The sequence below is a fragment of the Wasmannia auropunctata genome, unplaced genomic scaffold, assembly GCF_000956235.1.
Source record: "Wasmannia auropunctata unplaced genomic scaffold, wasmannia.A_1.0 LD335207.1, whole genome shotgun sequence".
In the NCBI taxonomy this organism is placed as follows: Eukaryota; Metazoa; Arthropoda; class Insecta; order Hymenoptera; family Formicidae; genus Wasmannia; species Wasmannia auropunctata.
The window spans coordinates 34,049-41,140 of record NW_012027683.1 but is presented as its reverse complement, the minus strand read 5'-3'; positions in this window follow the sequence as shown (position 1 = coordinate 41,140).

Sequence of the window (7,092 nt, the reverse complement as noted above, 5' to 3'; positions counted from 1 at the left end):
ATTTTGCCTATTTTTGAAGGGTAGAGTAAATGATGCTTTAATTTTGTTGAGAAGTGTATATATATATATATATATATATATATATACATCCGACTCGCGGGCCGTTAGTTGTTGTGCATCTTTGCAATATATTATAATAACAAAAGATTGAATATATAACAATATAACAAAAATAAAGATATGAAATAAAATATATCGAGGAATGAAAGATCTCCCTTCATTCTATTAATTCACTGTTATCCAAGGTGGGACGCTTTTAGTCTTCAGGCTATCCAATTTGTCGGCGACGATTGCACACGCTCGACTTCCCGCTCATTATCAGGCAGAACGGCGCGGGCAACCGTTGATTCGTCGAGGGAGAAACGGCCGGGTTGCGCGACGGACGTCAAATATTAATTTCGCCAGGCGTGCAGCACGCAGTATTTGCATTTAATTACCGCAAGTTTGCGCAAACCGTGCACCATCTAGCTCCTTCGCCGCCTGTGCCATCTCCTATCCCCTCCGTCGAACATCTTTCTCTCTTTTCCTCAGCCGCATAATCTTCGTACTTTACCACCCTTTTTTTCTCATTCCGCGACCGAACTCGAGGCTCCGTTGCTCATCTGCAATCACTCGGCGGGAATTAATGCCGCTGGTTTTATCGTTTACGCAACGATAAATCGGAGAGATCCGCAATTGAAAACCTGAGAATCTTGCTTCAGATCCGCGACAGCGAGAGATTTCGGTGAAAGTAGCTTAGAATTACTGTCAGTTGAAGCTAGTTTTAACGCGTCGAATGGTAAAGAGACACTTTCTACGTAACATTGAACAATTATGATTGAATTCTTGATTATATCGATTTATTACATTAATTGCGTTACATCATTACTATTAAGCAATACAACTAATTAAAGTAACAAAAATAGTTAAATAGAATTGAAAGTATTTGTGAAATTATATTTGATCACAGCATGAAATTTACGCAAACTACCTCTGCAGAATTGAAAAGATAAGATTAAGACAAGTCACTCACGAATGATCTCTTCAAGCCTCGAAGTCCAAGCTAATACAACCCTGCGAGTTTTTTACTTGCACGAGAGTGAATCCGTCTTTCAGAATGAACACGCGCGAAGCGAAAGGCATATCGAATTTCGTCGGTTGTTAGAAAGGTGCCGATGCGTAACGCAGAATTGGAGTTACCGCTTTCGACTGCGACTGCAGCGAGTAATCCTGAAGTTTTGTCCTCTTCGCAGGACACGTATAATTTAATTAATATTAATTTCTTAAAGATACATATTGAAATTGGAAGATATTACACGGATAACATAAAATAATTTATTATTTCCCTTTTTTTTTCGAATACCTCGTGTTATAGTTTCAATTATAAAATAATGAGATATAATGAAAAACTCGATTTTCGTATTCACTATGTATACAAATTGATTAGAAACATCCTGATTCGTGTTATTCAATAAAAAGTCTAACTTTATCGACTAGTGTAATCGATAAGAAAGAAAAATAAGAATGAGTAATCCCGATACGATTTCTCCGGTGAAAGATAGCCGTGCCATAAATCGCTCCTCCAAGTTCCTCTACCTTTTATGTCGCGTCCTTTTACGTCGAGCGCGATTCGTGCCTCGTCTCGCGTCGACTGACCTAGGCACTTAGAATAATAGAATCATATGAATTGCCGGCTCGTTACGATATCCAACGATAATGACGCCGCAACGCGCGGCTCGCGAATCGACCGTTCAGTCCTTTGCACCGGTGAAACGTATTTACGACGGCGATGACGACGCGACGGGGCGTTTATAGCTTCTTACGGGCTAACACGATGATTGCGAATTAGATGAATAAATTGCAACTGAATTACGCAACTGAGCTAATGCAACATTAATGCCTCGGAAAGTTCCTTATCTTAAGAATTATTACTTGAATCATCGCGATTCAATCGCGACGTCGAGTGTATTAAAGGATTGCGCGAATCTGACGATTTCTCTGAAGAAATATTTTGATCCCGGATTCGCTGATATGACCATTGTTAATTCTCTGAGGATGGACGGATTATTATATTAGCTACTCCCTTTTATTTTGTAAACATCACAGAAACTAAAGTTTTCCATAAGTTATTTTGTCAGGAAGCTCCCGTCTTCAAAGGATTAAAAAATAAAGAACAAGATTTGAGGGATGAGAAAGTGATAAAAATAAAAAATCAAAGACAAAAGACACCTTTGAATTATAAGTGGATTAACTTGATCTTTTACTTTTGTAGGGACCGGATAGTTTAAATAACGGGAGACGCACAAGTGAAGTAAAGAATTTATATTTATATCTCCGAACGACGATATATTGAGCATCTGTCACATTCGAGTGATTGTACAATATAAATATCGAAATAAAAAATACACATTCTGAGGTTTCGAAACGCCACGCGACAAAGTGACGCCGAGCGCTTAACAATCGGAAAACGCCCGGAAAGGCCGCGTACGTTCCTTGAGCTCTCCACGGGTGATTCGTTTTTACCCATTACACTCGCCCTAAATGCCTACAACAACATACGCTGACCGTTAAAAGGTGACAACGAGATTGTCATGTGTAAAATCGAATCGCCTCTTGACGCACAACTCGCGGACTCGCGCGATTGCGCGAGATGTGCGTAAAAATGCGCAATACATCTTGTCACACATCCTCTTTTCGCTTCGCAAACTTAAAACGTCACAGATACGTAATCCTACGACGACGGGTACGGGTGAAGAAGCAGTCGTGTCATTTCGCAGGACAAAAGCATCGGTCTCGCGCAGGAGACACGAAGATTTTCAACGCCGGCGAAGCTCGTAGGAAAATATTCTCTCCTCTGACACGAATTCAATTCTACGGAGTATTGCGAAATTTCTTGTGGAGTATTTCTAAAGCTGTTACAAGAGTGCCTTTAAAACTCTCGAATCTTTAATTTCATTTATAAAATTTTGTATTTTTTTTGTAGAGAGGTATTTAACTCTAGGATCATATAATTAAGCTACATCGATCAAGCGCACGCGCTGAAGATTCTCTGTGTTGATTTTAAAAATATTAAAAAAAATATTAATTTTCTTAGAAGAAATATATTTGCGTAATATTGAATTTCATTTTATTTATATATACATATAAAAATTTGTCTAAACAAATAAATAATAAAATATGAAATAAAATATAAAATAATAAAATATAAACGTAAAATATATTTATGAAAATTATTTGTGAAAATGCAATTTAAATTTCATACATCGAATAAACGTATACTTTATTAGATTTCTAAATGTGCTTATCTCTTTAGGATTAAAAATAATTGGAACACTTGTACAAAATTTCGTTTGGCATATTGCATAGAAAAAAATTGATGTATTAATAGCGTTAGCTAATAGTAGTCTAATTCAAAATGTTTTACTTTTCTTTCAAAACAATCTTAATTCAATAAATTCAATATTAATAAAACCAATACGGCACGCTTTTATTTAATTAAAATGTAATTCGTTTCATTAATATTGTTAAATATTAATGAAACAAGGAATTCAATAAGATTAATTATAATTTAATACAATGTCTTGTTTCTTCTATGTATAATTTGAGAAGTTGCAGTTACTCTTATATGTTTGGCGCAATTTAATTCGCCTTGCTTTCGTTTCGCAATGCGAATGTTAATTTCATTGACTGTTACGTCTTAACGCGTACCGGATGTCCTACGCGAATTGCGTTGTCGGTGCATTTCGTAATGCGACGAAAGCATGACGAACTCGAGAGGCGGTCGCTCGTCTTTACCGTTTTTCGTATAACATAAATGCAATATCTTTTTACCATATACCTTCGTAATAAGTAATAGTCATGAGACGTTGCAGCAATTGGTACGATTACGCAAACGAGATTAAATTAAATGCGACGGTTACATCAAATCGTTGCGGGAAGATTTGCTTCTCGCTGTAGAAACGCTACGTAGAAAATAGAAATCGGATTTCGAGAGCAAAGGAGTAAGAGCCAGGAGAGACTCGAGCCAGACGATCGACGCTACAATTAGTCACCTCGCAACTGTGCGCTGGATAATGAACATGTAGGGAAACCTGGAGACACTTGAGCTTAAGTAGATTTGATTCCTACTCATTAAAATAATGTCAGTGTTCATACTTGATTGTACGAAGCGTCAAATGTTATTTTGACAATAGAGCATAGGTAATAACAGAGTACGAGGATATTTTACTTTTCGAGATGCCCAATTCTTTTTTTCTCATAGTAAGTGTTCAATTGTTTCGCAAATCGTTAAGTTTTATAATTAGATTTAAAACTTCATAATGGAGTGAAAAGTTGCTTTAACGGTAATACAGAGATAATTAGCAAAAATTTATTTACAAAAAAAAATAAAATTTAAAATATATTATTTCTCCCAGAGTAAAGGACACTTGGTATACTTTGATTGTTTTACTAAAATGTAAATTATTCTAAAAATTATCCTTTTGATTAAAAATTGTTTTAATAAGATACACTTTCGGAATATCTATGACACAGCACAAGAACGTTTTGCGTTTTTCTTTGCATTTATTTTTTGAGATATTCAACAACATCGAAAGTGTGTATGTGTGTGTGAGAGAGAGAGAGAGAGAGAGAGAGAGAGAGAGAGAGAGAAAAGATTGGTAGGTATATTCCCAGGTTCCCCTAATAACGAATTAATCACGCATCTACAGACATTCGTACGTGGGCACATACAAAAATAAAATACGAATTATCTAGGGCATTTAATTTAGCTAGTCTGTCCGCTTAGAAACAGAGAGCTAAAGAGAGGAATGGAAATAAATTATCTGTTGCACAATCACGCGTAACGAGTTATTTCCGGATATGCAATTACAATGTTATCCGCGCAATTACAATTGGTATCTACGTATGATGATCGTGCAACGTGCCTGAGTGAGAGTGAGTAAGGGGGCGGAGGAGAGAGGGGAGAGAGGGAGAGAGAGAGAGAGAGAGAGAGAGAGAGAGAGAGAGAGAGAGAGTGTGTGTGTGTGTGTGTGCGCGTGTATATTAGTATGTTTACAATACTGTAGATCTAGAATATGTAAGTACATACACTATACGGTGCCGGAACTGTAACTAAAAGGACCCTAACTCGAACTTTGGGTTTGGAGAACGCCAAGCTGCAACTCGCGTTCCGCGACTCGAACGCGGAACGCCAGCTCGCTCATCGTCTCCCTCCGTGTAGTTTTAGCGAAAACCTGTCTATGGATCATGCAAAACACTCATTCCCCGACTCGTCATTTCGGGGGGGGGGGAGGGGAACGAACGTGTTCTTTCGCGTTTTCTCGAAACGAACGTGCGCATCCCGCGTGAGTGAAGTCATCATCCTTTCAGCGCAGCGCGGCGATTTATGACTCACCCAGCCACTCAATCGTCTTCGTTCCGCCAGTTTTTGTGCCGCTCGCAAGGTCGTTTCTGTGGAAACATCGTTTGTCTCCTCTCGGCGAACAGATCGAGAGGCACGCGTCGATCAAACGTCAGGCGATCACGTCACGGTCGAATCGGAGTTCCTCTGGGTTTTTTTTTTCCTCCGCGGAGAGGATCGTGTGCCTCGCGATCGCGAGGGGGGTGGTGCAACGTCTCTTTAGCTCCGAACGTAAATTTACGATTTACGATTTTTTGTTGTGCAGTAAAAGCGTCCTTTTTTATCCCACACGTATCTCGACGTGTCAGCGAGGAATCGTGCCAAGGACACAATTGGAGTATTACGCCGCGCGTTGACGAGCGGCTATAAGCCTTGGCCTGATCTTCGAGGCTCATTAACTCGCGACGATTCGCGCGCGATTTTTCTCACCAGGAGAAATCATCGACGTATAAGCTCCTCTTTCGATTGTCTAACGAAATCGGAATCGACTTCAACTTTAGAATTCTGCGGAAGAAAACGCGCGACAGAAGGATCGCGACGCGATTTGCGAAAAAAAGTAGAGATGTGCAAAAAAAATTACGCAATTTGCTATATGCAGTTATTATTTGTAAAAAGCAACTATGTATTTTTTTTATATCAATTGATTCTTTTAATTAATCTGCAATAAGTATTAAAATAATTTCTAAAATATTTGATATTTCGTGACAAATAATGCTAGAATAAAGAGTAAAGGACAAAATAAAACGTCCTGTAAATTATTTTTGATAATTCTATTTTTTTAGTACTTATGCAGAATAATTAGAAGAATCATATTATAAAAACAAATACAATTCTATTAAAAAAATAATCTTGAAAAATCAATTTTTTTACTGATTGTGGCGGCTTTCTTTTCATCAACGGATATCAGATATTCAGCAGTCTATTATTTCCCTATTGATCAATATAAGATTCATTACTATATGTGAGGTGCTCAAAATAGACAAGGTTCTTTATATTATATAATCAATAATATCTTTTACTTATAATCATGAGAATCACAAACATTTTTTAAATTATTTGTATGTTAAAATTCAATTTAACAATAATTATGTTATTGAGTTTTAACTGTACAATGTCAGTTTAAAAAAATTACAAAAGATTGGTCGAACTTTCTACGATTTTGATTATGAATCAATTCTCAAAACAAAACAAAAAATGAAACAAAAGACCAAACAACAAATTTGGATTATAATGACTTATGTAGCGTATTTTGCTGCAGTTTTAGGTCAATAACTTTGAAACAAATAAGTAAATCTAAATAAACTTTTGTACGAATATTTATGACAACTTTATCAGTCTGTTGTCTGTATGAATAATATATGGATTTAATTTGTAACGCTACAAAAGAAATATCAAATAACTTTAAATCAATAAGAGATTTGTACTCAAATTTTATACAAATACTTGCAGACGTAATAATAAAACAATCTATAACATTTTCATATTTTTGATAATGTTTGATGTAACTCATACATCCTTCAGTTAAAATTATGTTTCAACGATTCGAGTCGATTCAGCATCAAAATATCTTGATTCCCTGTAGAAAATATTCCCTGTAGAAAAATCTACCTTGGATACGAATTCGATCTATCTCGCGAGATTGTAATATTGTGTCCCTTTGAAAAATCAGCAATATTTTATGCGTTACTTTGTTAAAACGTTGACGGGATAAT